Source organism: Mesocricetus auratus, unplaced genomic scaffold (assembly GCF_017639785.1).
Source record: "Mesocricetus auratus isolate SY011 unplaced genomic scaffold, BCM_Maur_2.0 Super-Scaffold_100015, whole genome shotgun sequence".
Classification (NCBI taxonomy): domain Eukaryota; kingdom Metazoa; phylum Chordata; class Mammalia; order Rodentia; family Cricetidae; genus Mesocricetus; species Mesocricetus auratus.
In genome coordinates, this window is record NW_024429198.1 from 49,176,469 (window position 1) to 49,193,728 (window position 17,260).

The following is a 17,260-nucleotide window of genomic DNA, read 5'->3' on the forward strand; positions in this document are numbered from 1 at the left end:
ACCTTTCCTGAATGCACTTGATAGGACCAGGCATGCAGATTTCTGTAAGCTCAACACCAGTTTTATCTTTGTACATATGTTCCACATCTATCATCTATCCATTTATTCCTTTTTATTAATGAATTACAAATTTGCAACCAGTAATTATTAATTTTTCCTAATTTAAATTTCAGTCATAATGTGAAAAGAAAATGTTTGAAATAATTTAATTTTAATTCTACTCCTATTGTAGCATTCTAGCTCAGATTTGTTTCATATCAAAACAAGGTACAACAGAAGTTATTACAATGACTCACTACTTTTAACCTATCTTATTTTCTTTTGTCAATTAACATTCCAAATGATAAGCTATAGAGAAAGATAACAAAACCAAACAAAATATAGGAAAGTTCATTAGAAGTTATAATATTGAAATTTATTTATATCAGTTATCTTTTGAAGGCTTTAAATATATTTTATGAAGAATTGCCCTTGGCAGATTTGTGTGTTGTGATCTAACTAAAACATTCCATGAATCAAGATATCATCCTAGAACAATAAACGTTGAATATGAGCACTAACTCTAGACTAACATTGATTGGTAATGAGAAGAACCTTATTACACTTATTCTCTGTAGTTGTTTAATTTGTTTGTTTGTTTTGTTCTATAATAAAGTATCTGGACTTAATATGAGAGATATTCAAGTACCTAACTGAAATGCTGATGTTATTTAAGATGTAATGCATATTTGAAGAGTTTCTTATGAAAGTACATGACTAGACTGGTATCCATTTGTTCCAACCAACAGAATGTTCCCCACAACATTTGACCTATGAAATGCACTGTGGTCAAATTATATTAATGTTTTAACTAATGGTTTTCTTCAATTTAATTTTCTTCTGCAAATGTTGTTTTATCTTTTGAAATGATAGCATAATTTTTAACATTGAATTATAGTACAATTTTATCTTTCACTATTGTTTCATATGTATATGTGTGTATGTCTTTATAATTCTTAATATATTGATACAACCTGCTCTATCGATATAATGATATTTGGATGTGCAACTTTACAGATAGTTTCTGGGTTATGCATTGAAAGTGATTGGTTTCTTCAGCAGTAGTGACTTACTTTTCACTTCTTCCGTGCAGGGTCTTAGCTCAACCATGGAATGTTGAGCTTCACTGCTTACTTGTTTTCCAGCCATGCAGAATCCCAAAGACAATCAGAAGAAGCAGGAACTCATTTATTACCACACAGCATGTATCTCTTAAAGAAAAAAAACTGCAGAGTGGGAAAACAGTCAGCCAATGGTTTTAAAGGTCAGCCTGTCATATGCCTAGTCACTATAGGCTTTCCCTTGTGAACATGAGCTGTTTATTTAGTGACTTCATCTGGTCCAATCTAGGCAATCAATCAACTTTTGTCATAAGCAGCTCAGGACTCATTCATCTGACTTCCCCTCAGTACCATCTTTGCCTGGTTCGTATGTCCTTCAGATTCCCCCTCCTCCAAAGAGGTTCATCTCTAATAGCACCTTTTGTCAAGTTTCACTCAAAAGGGAGATATCCTCAGGCCTGAGCTTATCACAATGTACTTTTGAGTCTTGTTCTGATTAGTCTGACCAACATATTGAAAAGGCAATGCGCAAAACACAAATTGAGGTTATTACTATAAAGGAACACAACAGGGTGGAGATTGCCTTATCTGGGAGTTCATTCCCATTTTCTCACACCTACATTGTACACAGTAGAAGGTGTCCACCCCACAATATTTGGATATGTCCATTGCTTTTTGATTGCTCCTTGTGCATATGTAAAAGTCAGTGTCCCTTAAGACTGCCCTATTGGAAACATGTGAACAGCCCAGAAATTTGGGGATCCACTACATATGGTAGGTGGCAACAGGACAACCCTCTGTATCAGACCATCCTTGATGAAGAGAAGTACAGTCTCCAATGTCCCAAGATCCTGGAGCCAGTTCACAGAGGTCAAAGAAGAGAATGGGCCATCAAATCTTGGAGAACACCTCAATCATGGTGCTGTTGAGGACATCTCTATTGGCAGCATTGATCACCCTGATGTCATCTTTTGGAGACAATAAGGGTTCTGCTGGGTGGTCACTGGAGCATTCAGCATCAGCATTAGGAACATCAGAGTGGTCAGGAAGCAGGAAATCATCTGTAAATTTTTTTATTTTTATTTTAAAGAAATTCTTTAATATACATGTCTTTTCACCATATGTGAAAGATGGGGCAATTTGCATATCAATGAGATGGAACTGATAGTTTATGTTTAACTAAAGAATTTTTTATCTTGTTAGAGTTTTTATTTATTTATTTATTTTACTTAAATTGGAAACAAACTTGTTTTACATGCCAATCGCAGTTCCCTTGCCCTCCACTCCTGGAACTCCTACAGCTGATAAACACCTTGGCAAGATACAAGATTAACTCAAAAAAAAATCAGTAGCCTTACTACATACAGATGATAAATGGGCTAAGAAAGAAATCAGATAAATTTCCCCTTTATAGTTGCCAAACAGCATAAAATACCTTTGGGTAATGCAAACCAAACTAATGAAAGACATCCCGTATCACAAAAAAATTTGAGTCTTTAAAGAAATAAATTAAAGAAGATACTAGAACGTGGAAAGATCTCTCAGGCTCTTTGATAGGTAGGATCAACATATTAAAAATAGCAATCTGGCCAAAAGCAATCTACAGATTCAATGCAATCCCCATCAACATCTCAGCACAATTCTTCACAGACCTTGAAAGAATAATACTCAACTTTATATGGAAAAACAAAAGATCTAGGATAACCAAAACAACCCTATACTGATGGGGGAAGTCTTTCTGTGTATATGTTGTCCAATTGGTTGATAAATAAAACACTGTTTGCCAATAGGGAAGCAAGAAATGAGGGACTAGGAGTTAAGGAGGATTCTAGGAAATGTATTGGGGAATCACCATGTGATCCCAGGAAGAGAGGACACATGACACAGTGTCGTTGGTAAGATAAGACCTTATTCAAATATATATTAGCAATTATGGTTAATAATTAAGTCAAAGCTAGTCATTAATAAACCATAGCAATCAGACAACAGCTTCATAATAATTATTTGTGTTATATTGGGCTGAGACAGTGGTGGGACCCATACACCTGGTGGAAAAGAATACACGTTGTTCCACTGTACAATAAAAGAACTTCTGGAGGCATCACCATCCCTGACTTCAGGCTCTATTATAGAGCTATAATCCTGAAAACATCTTGGTATTGTCACAAAAATATACAGGCAGACCAATGGAATCTAATTTAAAACGCTGATATATACCCACACATCTTTATGTTAAGAGAAGCTTTTTCTTTGAGAGAAGCCTTCCCGCCAGCTTGGTTCCAGAGCCGCATCAGTCCCAAATAAACATACAGGAGGCTATATTAATTATGAGGCTGTTGGCCTTTGCTTGTTTCTTACTGGCTTGCTCTGCCTTAAGTAATTACCCCATAATTGTTAATCTAAGTATTTCTCTTACCGGAGAATAGTTCCAGGCTTCCTACCCCATGGCGTTACATGTCGAACTCTCCTGTGTTTCTCCTTCCCAGAATCCTCCTGGATTCCTAGCCCCACCTATCTAGATTCCTATTGGCCAGAGAGTGCTTTATTGACATATACACAGGACTTCCGCAACACAGATAGATCCATATTTATTGCCATGCACAAAACTTAAATCCTAATGCACCTTAATTTTTAAAGAACACAAGAGCTTCTCAAGGGTTTACGGCCCTTGGACATTGTTAGGTATCACTGTATTTGCCCTCTTATTTCAGATGATGAGCCTTGACCACCATTGTTGCTTCCTCTCCTTGTTAGTCAAAGTGGTCTTCTTCATCTTCCTGCATTGTAGGAACAGGCAATAATTTTATATTTCTGGCCAGAAACCTGATGTGTGCTTCCTCCTCTATGGGCAAAACATATCCAAATCCTCTTCCCATTGTAATTAATGCATCTGGAATCCTCCATTGGATTGCTAGAGGGACTTTCCATTTGACCTTAACTTGGGGTTTGGGGTTTATGTGGCTCCAATGTTTCTGAAACTTCCTTAGAAAAATTTATAATATTACTAGTAAATAAAGCCATTCCTAGTTGTAAATGGGGGCCGATTTACCCTTTTTGTTTTAAAAGTTGTTCTTTAAGGCATTGATGGCTTCTTTCTACAATTGCTTGTCCCTGAGGGTTGTGAGGGATTCCTGTAGTATGCTTGATGTGCATCTATTGAAAAATTCTGCCATGGAATTACTGGCAAATCAAGGGCCATTATCAGTCTTAACCTGTGTGGGTAATCCTAGGGTTGTGAAACACTGAAGGAAGTGATCTGGAGCATGTTTGTTTTTTTTCTCCTGTGTGTGCAGAGGCTAACAGAACCCTGAATAATTACTATGGAAACACAGCCATACTTCTGTTTGCCAAAAGCTGGAAAGTGAGTAATATCAGTTTGCCAGAGGATATTGTGCCATAGGCCTCTGAGTTTAACAACTGGAGACTGTAGAGGGGAAACTCTTAATATGGTTGAAACTATTTGCATTTGTGGACTATCTTTTTTAGTTCTTTTATATGAATCATTGGGAATCTATTATGTAGTCCCCTCCAATTGACATGGGTCATATCATTTAACTGAGTGACTTTCTGTAGGATTAGTGCCTGCAGTGTTTTCGCCAGTCTATCTGACCATTCATTGCCTTTAGTCAGGAAACCTGGGAGAAGAACAGAGTGCACCCTCAGTGAAGATGCAAATGGCTTCAGGGATGGGCTCAAATGGAAACAAGCAAGGCATCTTAAAGAGGGGGGTCTCTGTAAAAGAGGAGCCCATTTGGACGATGCATAGTGGCAATCAACACTCCCCATAATCCTAGTAAGGTGAGAGCAAGGCAGGTCTTAGCCCAAGGAAGCCAATCAACATCTGCTACCTAGAAGGGGAAGACAATGTTATGCGGGTCTAGCCCATAGTGTTGCTGGGCTTGGGCCCTGTCCTCTATGATGGCTACCGCAAACTGATCTGCCTGAGAGTAGACCCAGCGTATTCCTCCCAAAATTATAAGAATCCTTTCCAAATGCTCCCCTTCCTGAGTTACAATCACTGTAATTAGGTAGTATACAGCAAACATCCAGAGGGACAAGGTGCTAGTCACTGAGTACCTTTTTAGAAAGCATTTGTCCAAGGCCTTTTGAAAGACAAGGAGCACCTCAAGGTGTTGTAGTTATACTCAAGAGACCCCTTGTCCTTTAGCATGGTGTACAGGGGTACCAGGTCTTTTGTGGAGATTGACACCCAGCGTCTCAGCCAATTAATCTCCCCCAGTAAGTGCTGGAGCTGGGTGAGGGTCATATATTCAGGCACCTCCAGAACAGGCGTAAGCAGGCTATCCTGTGTCAGTATGAGATGCAACCCAAGTACTTTGAAAGGGGGGACATCTTTTGGACCTTTTCTGATGTAATAGTAAAGGCCCCATTTTTAAGCAATTGGAGCACTTGCATCACAATGCCCTCCAGATAAGCTGGATATGGATATCCCAAATTTAAATCATCCATATAAGCATATGTTATTGAATATTTTTTAATTTAGTATAGGTCTTAAGAGAGTAGAAAGACTCTGTTGATGGAAGGCTGGGTTGTTAGCCATTTCCCTTAGTAGCACTACCCATTCAAAACATTGATCTGGTTTGAAATATCTCAGTAAAAGAGCAGAGAATGCAAATTTGTCACAATCCTCTTGATGTAGCTGTATAGAAAAGAAGAAATGCTTAATATCAGTTACCATATATGTATATTCTGTGGGAATACAAAGAGTCCTAGGCATATGCCATAAGGGGGGCCCACTAGTTCCATCCTCTCATTTATTTTATTCAAATTTTAGAGCAAGCAACAAGCCCAGACACCTTTTGAATTACAAACACTGGGGTGTTCCATGGGTTCATAGAAGGGTGGATATGTCCCAGTCTTAATTGTTTATCCACTAGCTGGTGGAGTGCTAACAGCTTAGGTTTAGTCAGCAGCCACTGCTTCACTCATACAAGTTTTCCTGGTGCCCTTCTGATAGGCAGCAGTATGGGTAGAGTTGACCTTATTATTTGGGGTATGCCCAGATAGACCTCTCAGGCTTGCGCTGTAGTTGTGGAGGATGAAAAACATCCTTCTCTGTGAACCCCTTTAGATCCTTTCCAACCCTTTGTGCCTCTTTCTTCTAGGATATCTGTGGTCACAACAGTGTCCATTTGGCATAGCATTTCTTGTCATAGCAAATTGGCAGAAAGGTTTTTGAGTATGAAGGGGCATAGTACTTTCCTTGGTCTCCATCTGGGCTGGTCCAGCACTTTAAGGTAAGGTCACTGTTTCTCTTGACTGAGAGTCTCCCACAACCAAAACCGAGGGCCAAGTAGCAAGCTCTCAGGTGGAAGGCACTTCCTCCTCCCGGAGCACTGTCCGGTCTGCCCATGTCTACCAAACAGTGAAATTTCTCACCCCCTATAAAAACAGTCATTTGTGGACAAAGTCCTTCATTCAAGGGGACAATCTAGTAGGCTTGTGTTGTCAGGGTATGAGCCCTTCCAATCCTACCTTTAGAGAAGCTTCCTCCCTTTTTAAATGGGGGTGGGGGCTGTCTGTTCTCACTTTAAAGGCTTCCCCTCAAAGTCAAATTTTGATCTACAGTCCTTCTTCCAATAGTATCCCTTCCTGCACCTAGGGCATGGTGTAGAGGGGGCTTAGCCCCTCCTAGCCTGTTAGCGGTGGGGGGGCAGTGTTGAGGACAGACTCGTAACATGTCCTTCCTGCCCACATCTGAAGAATGTCCCTTTTTCCAGCAGCCTTGTGGACCCTTCACCCTGGGTTAACAGCACCTGGATGATGGCCTCCACCATGATGTTCATCTGTGCTGCAAGGTCAGGGCCAGAGACTGGGATTTGTGTTGCTTGGTACCTACATCTTGAGAGGATACTACCCATATTCTCAGGGAACTGTCTTTTTAATACTGCACATGGGATTCTATGGTCCCCATTCATCTCTTCCCATACCAACAATCTGATAAATTGTTCTCTGAGGTCTTTCAGTGACTATTGGCTCTAAATGCTTTGTTGGACCTGGTCTATAAACTCTGGCAAAGGCTTGCCAGGTGTCTGCCTGACCCCAACTGTGGGAGACTCGGTAGGCTCCTCATCCAGTTTAACCCAGACGTTCAACCCAGCCTGCCTCACCTGACCCCAGTACAGCCCAGGGATCACTGTTTGGTGAACTCCAGTGGAGCAAGTCTCCCATTCCAGACTGCATAGCATAGGTAACAGGAATGGCCGGATTAGCTTGTTTATATGCCTGAGCTGATACCCTTATAAAAGGTGCACTACTTGATAACCTGGGAACTAGGGAAGACTGCTTTAGTCACATCCAGGTAGTCCTTGGGGATGCATGGATTGTAGGTGATGTCCTGAACAGGGGTCTGTGCCCAAGGGGAATTAGGGCCATCTTCTGCCATGGCCCTGCAGAACTCTTTGAGATACTTGGCCTCCCAAGGATACCAGTCTAGAGGCCTGCCTGACCCAGGGTCCAAGTTTACCTAGTAGGCTTGGTGGGCCCTAGTTGCATCCTCCTGTCCCACTTTGATTGGGTAGGTCTCTGAATAAACTGAGCTGCCAGGTCATGGCCTTTTATTTTCTGGTCGATCAAAAGACTCCAGGTCCTGTGGACTTTCTCTGAGGGAGGTATGGGGGACCCAGCCTCCTTGTTTCTGGAAGCATAAGGCAGGGGTCTGGGGTTATCTTGGGTGGATGGTTCTGGTTTGGCCCATTCCTCCTCTGTTTCATCTTTGGTGACATCTTCAGTCCTTTTCTTTCTCCCTTCTTACTGAAAAGAGAGTTACCTATACTTTGGGTCTCACCCTGAGAGACTGCTTGGCCTTGGCCAAGATTTAGGTACTCAGGGCTCCAAGTTTGGGCACCAGATGCAGGGTCTTAGTCCAACTACAAAAAGTAGAACTGGGTCCAAGGAAGAGTAAGTGCACTGCTTGCCCATTTCCTGGCCTCCCAGAATCCTGGAGACTATCAGATGCAGCAAGGAGTCCAGTTCAAGCAGAAACTCAGCAAGCATCTTTCAAAGGAAAAAAAAAACATAGAGCAAGAAAACAGTAGTTGGTAGTTTTAAAGGTCAGCCTGTCACACACCTAGGCACCCTAAACTTTACCTAGTGAACATGAACTGTTCAAGCAGTGATCTCATCGGGTTCAAACTAGGCAACCAAAATCTTTTCTTGTAAACAACTAAGTGCTTTGTCCATCTGGCTTCCCCTCAGTGTCATATTTGACTGGCTCATGTGCCCTATACTTAAGGGAAACTAAGGGGAAAATCAGCATCAATAAATGTCTTTCTACTGAGTCTTATAAATAATTCTGACCACCAGTTCTTATAATCTTTAAACTATATTTTTAAATCAACTGATGAATGACTCATGCAAATGTGGGTGTAATTGATGCTGTTTCGTATATTTCCTATTTATTTCATCTCACATGCTTCCATATGGTCTTTGAATCTTATAGTACATATCAGAATTCTCTTTATTTAAATATTGAGCATCATATTGTGAGACATTAAACATTCTTTGCACCTTTAGACATGTACGTTGTCTCTAAATTTTGCTAACATAATAAAATTACTATGAGTATAGTACATAAAGAACATGTTTGAGCCCTTAACTTTAGTTTTTCTTATCCTATTATGCTCAACAACATATTTAAATTATTTCATACATCCTTCTTGGAAGAGATTTTGGTGTTGATGCCCATCTGAGTTGTCTCAGTGTTGAGGGGACTGAACCACTACAACTGAGAATAGCATGCTAGATATCTTACATTTTGTCAGATCACACTAAGTACTGGATGCCTATGTATACACAGAAATTTAGATTGTCACTGTGGATCCACTAGCCCTCCTTGGAAATCACCTTTAACATAATTGTATCACTGCTGTTAACGGGGTTTAGATAAATCATACATTGTTGTGTGAATTTTTCCTGATAGAAGATAGACTTAAACATTCAGGGAAAATGTTCCATGTTATCCTTCCTATCAACCATTCACAATCAAGGTGATTCCATGATGTTTCTTTATTTGTCAAATACACAGTCAGTCATCAGTGATATCTTGAGAACTGGATGAAGTCCTGTAATGGTAAATGTATATTTTTCCTCCATCAGGTTGTTCCCACTTTTACTTCTTCTACTAACATCAGAGGAGTTATTATTGCCATAAAAATGTGAGCAATAAGTCTCAAAAGAACTGTTGAAGAGATTTATTTGAAATCTACTTCAGGTAAAAATGTCATATTTCCAAGGTCCTGAAAACATGGGTCAAACATAAAAATTATATTTGGAGACTGCATCACATACTCTATTTTCTTATTACCAAACAAACATATAGACTTTACATACATCTCTCCTCACAAATATCTCTAGTAGTTTGTACACCTTTCTAAATTATACCATATTTGATGGGATTATACTTTTAAAACATTTCATATTTTATAATATGACTCAAATATTTAAAAAGGTCTCCAATTTGCAGCTCTGGTGCATCATTAAATTTTTTTCTGGAATGTATTTTCTTATATTCTCCTTAGTAATGACAAAGACATACATGATAATAGGAAGGTTGAAAACACTCCCATATTCAAGGTTTATATTTACTGGATCTAGCCTAGGGGTTAGGATGAGGCATATTTGGCATCCTTGGACTCTTTGGAATCCATTTCTTTTTACCAAATAAAAACTGACTTAGTTTTCGGAGTCTCTTAATTATCTTTTCCTTTCTGAAACACAAATCATGGGTGCTAGGAAGAAGTATTGATAGGTAAGAGACTTCCATTTCCTACTTATGAATCTCATCACCCATGTAACAATCAGGGCATAGTTTCACACATGCCTATAACATCAGCACTGAAGGGCATGGAGAACAGGAGGGTCACTGGGCCTTTACTACTTAGAGCCTAGTTCCTAAACCTGAAGTCCTAATTCAAGTAAAATCTACTTCAGAGCAATATGTAGAGAGTGATTGATGTAGATAGCCAATGCAGTCTTCTGACACATCACACCAACACACTTATATACATAGGGAGAGACAGACAGACAGATACACAGGCAGACACACAAACAGGAGAGAGAGACAGACAGAGAGAGAGAGAGAGAGAGAGAGAGAGAGAGAGAGACAGAGAGAGAGAGACAGAGACAGAGACAGAGACAGAGACAGAGATTTAGCTTTCTAATCCTTCAAAGATTCTAACCAATCATAATTGTCAGGAAATAGAGGAGTGGAACTTCTCAACAAGCTCTGATTGCCAATAGTACCCATCTAGGCTGTAACTGCAATGAAAAAAAATGAGAAGGAACATTTAATTGTTCTACTTCTTTCTTCCTTTTAATTTTAAGCATTGATATTGGTTTTTTATTCTGGTTTGAAATATACACTCCTGTTAGGAAGCAAAACCAGGGTTTAATTTCTTAATAATGTTGTCCTCTAAACACAGCAACTTGTTTCACCACCACACTCCCTGGCTTTTTCTCTTTCTTTCTACATGCACACACACAAAAAAACACATAGCCACACATGTCTGTGTGCATATACATGCAATTATAACTGTACATGCAGTTATAACTAATGTGTCTATTTGGAAATGTTCAGTTAACTTGGTTTTATATCCAAGCTTCTCACCTACTATTGTGGCTCCTGAAAAAAGTGGCATGGGATGAGATGAGACAAAGATATACGAAGGTGAAAGTGATCGTTCAGGTTGGTAGATGCATCTTAAAATAAGGTTTTATCAGAGTAAGTATCATGAGGTCAAATGTAAAGCCCTTGTACAATTTCTATGTGAATCTCAATGTCATGAGCAAGGCTCATCAACATATATGGAAGATATCCTAACAGAAAGTAATATTGAAAATATAAATTTAGGATAAAAATAAATTTTATGTGACAAAAATAAATTTTGTTTCATCACTTTACCCATTTATCAAATGGAACCAGTAGAATGAAGAAATGTGATACGTTTTTATGAAGAAAGGTTATGTTATTTTTGGGACAGGCATCAATAGTTTAAATATAAATGATACTATAATCTTGGTCTTTATGAGTTACAATAATGTAGTAAACACATTCGAAGTTGTGTCCTAAATTACTTACACTTATATATCATATATGTATGTGTGCATACATATACATATACATCATATGCTTCATATACATATGCCCATGTATGCACATATATGTATATGTCACACACATCTACATATACATATGTTACCTACATGCACATATAAAAATATAACATATACATGCTCATGTGTTTTCACATATATATGTATATATATATCATATATTTACACACAGGCACATAGTTATACACGTGCACACACACACTTTATGTATGTAAACATAAGTGAGTATGTTTTGTGTGTGTGTATGTGTTTTGAGAAATGAACAGAATGTTCTAATTTTAGTAACACATTCCAGAATTCCAAATTAACACTTATAGTATTTACTTACTATAACTGTATTCTTACTGAAGTATATAAATCTTCTTTATAAACAAAAAATATTAAATAGAAGATTAAAGTGGAAGGATCCAGGACTACTCCACTGCCTTCTACTCTTCTCTTCTCTCCTAGATATTTAGAAAACATATATAAATGTTTACTCCAGAGAGAATACACAAAAGTAAAACACAATATTTATCACTATGGACACTTACAAAGTTTCTCCTAAGCTGTGATATTGATCATTTCTAATAGAGTATAAGCACCCCATTACCACTGACTCTTCTAACAAGGAATTGTGAACAGTAGAGCAGCAGGTCCCTGCTATCATAGCATCTTCTTACATAAATAGTAAGATTCTGTTTTGTTTTACTTTAGCAAGGCAATAAATAATTTCCTCTGTGATAAACTGCCAAACCCTCAGGGTTCACATTTCTATCCAAGCTAATCATTTTCTCTGAACAATATTAGACGTTTTTAATATCCAACTAAATTAAATTAGGCCTTCATTAAGCCACATAACACAAAGTGAACAGTGTTTAGATGAATCATTGCTTTAGTGCTGAAACTTGATTGCTTTTGAAAAAACACAATATCCTACTACAGCTACTAATTGCAATTCCTAAAAATATTCTGTGATTTTACTATATCATAACACATCCTTCGAGTGTGTCTTCAAGGTGTATTAATATTGCTATTTTGTAGATTAGAGAATACGGCAATTAGATGTTGATAATCAGATCACAGAAAGATAATGCTAAGATTCATTTTCTGTTTTGCATATTACACAAACTGACAATATATGGAGTTGGTTTTTGCTTAACTTTTCTTTAAAGGGCAGGGCAAGTCTTTTGATATTTTAATAAGCTATTTTTACTTAAAATCATTTCTCTATCTATTTATTTGTTCATTTTATAACTGTGAATGTGATATGACCTTCATTTCTAGATCAATGGAAAACTTACTTGAGTAGGTTTTCATTGTTTGAACTGCTGGGATAAGACACAAGTTGTCAATCTTAGCAACAAGTGCCTTTACCCATTCTTCTGTCTTGTTGGTCACAATCTGTCTTCTTAAATAGCCACTTCACACTCCATATTATTTATTTCTACTATCAAATATTATATTATTTTCAAAACAGTTTCCTTTTAAATTTATTTTTCACCTTTTTATTCTATTTTTAACCCTCTAAAATATAGTATAATTGTATGGAATGTATTGATATCATTTCATTTATTTTGGACAGCTAATTGAAAATTATACTACAGTTATAGCCACACTTTATTCCCAATATATAATGCAATTGAATATTATATACACTTCTCCAGAGGAAATGTCCTCTATATTTTGAATACTCTAAACTAATTTCTCTGTGTCCTAAGGTGGAATTCAATGGTACAGTGCTTGTTAAACATGAACAAGGTTCAGTGTTCAAACTCTAGCATTGTACAATCATGGAAAATAAATAAATGTGTTGCTACTTCTTATAGTAATATCATCTAAATTTAAGATCTATTAATTATTTTAAAACAGCAATTTTGTAAACAACTGCTGCATAACCTAATGTTAAAATTTCCATTGAATTTTATTAATTATATTTATTAAATATATTATGTTAATTATATTCCATTTTATTTTTGTTTCTTAATGAAAACATAGTGTATGCAAATCCTTCATAGGATATAATACAATTGATTTGTTTCAAGCATCTTATATTGCTACCATTTATGGATGTTCTACAAGAATCTCTATGCTTTAGTGGTTTTTCCATGCAGTATATTGATATACAGTTCAAATAAGCATTTTGAAATGGTCTGGCCTTTATAGATCAAGAATCTCATTCCAACTGCTACTCCAGAGTCGTGAGTTTTACTCACCTTTGACTGCCAGAGTCAAGAAAATCATTCAAGAAAACTGGGACTTCTTCCCTCCGCCATTGATAATATTCAGCTAGCCAGGATTCTCACAGGCACCACCTCTACCTCTTACAGAAATGTGCAAAGTTTTATCTTGTGTCATGATGAACTGTGAATGTTGTTGACACCATCCAAGTAATGTAATGGAGAGTTCAAGTGTAACACAAGCCTTCATTTCTTTCTGCTTCCTGTCTGCAGACATGAGGAACAAGAACCTTATGGTCCAAACAAGATCACATTTCAACAGTGATTAGCTCTTGCTGTGGGAATCCTTCTTTACATTGCTTTGTGAGATACTTTATAGCAGTGAGAATGTAGCAAGGAATGACTAATCACATAGGATTCACAAACAATTTTATTACTTGAGATGGTTTTGCTGCCTTAATTACCTTATACATACTTAAATCCAGAAACAAATGTAGAATGCTCAGAAAATATTCCATATATGCATGTAGAAATTATTTATTAATATAAATAAAATTAAAATAGTTAAATAAAGTAAATGTTTATGTTTTGTAAGTATTATATAAGTAGTAAATTTAGTTTGAAATGAGATCTTATTGATGTGCTGGATTGGCTTTGTCTCAAAAATAGTTAAAATCTGAAGATCGTTGGTTATCAAATTATAGTTATGATTACCTATTTAATGAAAGTTATCCATTATCACATGTATAGGAAAAATAGTTTTTCTAATATATTTTTTACATAAAGATTTGATTTTTTCTTAATTTTATGTACATTGGTGTGGATATCTCAGGTTCCCTGGAACTAGAGTTATAGATAATTGTGAGATGTCATTGGCATTACAGACAGTTGTGAGCTGCCATGTGAGTTCTGTAAACTAAACCCAGATCCTCTGCAAGAGTAGCCAAGGCTATTAACTACTAAACCATTTCTCCAGCCCTGTCCTAGTGCATTTTCAAACACATACCTATATTGAGTTCTTCCTTGACCTCCACAAGGGTGCAATATTCAGTGATGAAAGTATCAGAAAATTTAAAGATATCAAAAGTGTAAAATATTTCCCTAAAATGTAAAATATGTCACATAAAATGTCTGTCTGCGTTTTGAAACCCCACTGTAATTTCCTGTGTTACATGACAGGAATATTTGTTTTTAGTTTATTTGTATTCAGAATGAAATAATATAATAGAAATCAAGGTAACTTTTAGTACATAAGGTTCATGGAATTATCAGTTGACATTATATGAATCAGTGTTGAAATCTTTGAGCTAACAAACTTCCTGAGTACTCTAATGGTCAAATATAGGATGCAATTGCATTTTGAAACCAGAAATAAATATGTGATCTATACAATTGTCATAATAAATATCAGAGGCTTCTTGATCTGTCAAGTTGACATGTGGGTTCATTAGTCCTTGTCAATATTAGGACTTATTTTAAATTGACCTTAATAATTATTTAATCGGATTTAGGACTCAAGAAAAAATTTCTTTATTTTATATTTTAGATAAAAACTAACATAATCTATGTATATTTAATAGTATATTTGTCCACACTAAAGATTAATTAATATGATTGTAGCTATAAATATTAAATTAAACAATGTTATAAATTGCCCAGAAAAAATTATGCTAGTGGAATGATTAACTTCTATTACTTCACTCTTAATTTGAATCACTTTTATAGGAAGAATTTGTAACTACATATATCAGAAATGAATATTTTAATATTATTCACTAATATACTTCAAGATAGTATTACATGTGAAAGTATGCACATGTGAACACGTTCCTTATTTTTAGATAACTTCAATACAGATTGTATTAAATCATTAATTTGTAACATTGAATAAGGAAAACATGGGATGTAGATAGAAGTTTCTGTCCTGCCTAGTCCTACTGCCTTTTAGTTCCAAATAAATACGCAAAGGTTTATATTAATTATAAGCTGTTTGGCCTAATCCTCAGGCTTCTTATTGTCTAGGTCTCTCTTTTTTTTGCTTTTTAATTTATTTTTACTCAAATTAGAAGTAAACATGCTTCACGTGTCAATCCCAGCTCCCTCTCTGCCCCCACCTCCCTTGTCCCTCACCAACTATCAACCCCCCATCCCATACCCCTTCACTCCAAGGGAGGGCGAGGTCCTCCATGGGGAATGCCCAAAGTCTGTAATATCATCCTGGGCAGGGCCTAGGTTCTCCCCCATGTGTTCAGGCTGAAGGAGCGTCCCTCCCCATGGAATGGGCTCCCAAAGTCTATTTGTACACCAGGGATAAATACTGATCTACTACCTGAGACCCCATAGATTGTCAAGGTCTCCTCACTGACACCCACGTTCAGGGTGTCTGGATCAGTCCCATGCTGTACTCCAAGTCATAAGTCGAGGGTCCATAAGCTCCCCCTTGTTCAACTCAGCTATTTCCATGGGTTTCACCAGCCAGGTCTTGACCCCTTTGCTCATCACTCCTCCCTAGCTGTAACTGGGTTCCAGGAATTCAGTTCAGTGTTTAAATGTGGGCGTCTGCCTCTGCTTCCACTGGGGACAGGCTCTAGGATGGCATATAAGGTAGTCATCAATCTCATTATCAGGAAAGAGCATTTAAGTTAGCCTCTCCACTATTACTTAGATTGCCAGTTGGTCTGTTGGAGCCCATACCACATGGAGGGATGTTCTTAGCCTGGACACATGGGGGAGGGCCTAGGCCCTGCCCAGGATGGTATGGCAGACTTTGGAGATCCCCCATGAAGGGCTTCACCCTCCCTGGAGAGTGTAGTGGAGATTAGGTGGCAGGCTAGGGATCTAGGTGGGTGGTGGGGGAGGACAGTAAGGAGAGGGAGCTGGGATTAACATGTGAAGCAAGCTTGTTTCTAATTTACAATAAAGTAAAATACAATAAAATAAAAGATTCAGTTTTGGTTTCAAGATCATTAAGTAACTAAAGAGTTATTTATAAAGCAATTAAAAGACCTACAATATGAGGAATTCTAGATAAATGAGATTTTTCTTCTCCTTGAAATATATAAAATCATTAAATATTTAGGATGAAATTATTTCAGAAATAATGAGGTTCAAAAGAAATAGTGTTTCATTGTTACACGACCACATGCCTAGTCCTAATTCTCCAGAAGACATCTAAAATTGGTTATAAAGAAATAATAAATCTTCTAGAATTCTGGGTTGAATTCAATGACAACTCCTTTACGTGACCTCACTTCACATATATATGATAAATATATGCTAAAGTCGGGAAAAGATGCCTACAATGACAAAAACAAAATTAATACTACCATATTCAAATATAGTAATTCAGAATAGATAAGGAAGCAAAACCATGAGGTAGTGACTGCTTGCCACATTTTCACAATATTTTACTTTATGTTTTTGTATGCTCCTAAGATCATGTATTTGAATAACACTCTGCCCATGTATGTGCTTCCTTCTTAAAATAGAATTGCATTTATGTGTAGAGTACCACAACATCTATGCCATGTGTTGTAAAGTTTTGAAAGTTCTTTGAAGAGTTTCTGGATATGCTAAGTGATACTTGCCTTCATAAAGAACAGCACTGATATTTCCTCCCTTAGGCGTGAGAATGGAGAGAAAGGATGAGCTCAGAGAAAAATTACAGTCATATTATCCTTGGATCCCCCAGGGAAATAGCTGACTGAAACAGAAAAGAAATCATTGGTCTGGTGAAAATAATAAATCTTTAATCAGGTTGAAGGGAAACAGTAGCTATCAGCGTGCCAGACTGTCAGGATCTTGTCAAAGGCTGTATCACTCAAAACTAATGTGGAGCTGGTACAGAATGACAGCACTTGACAGGAA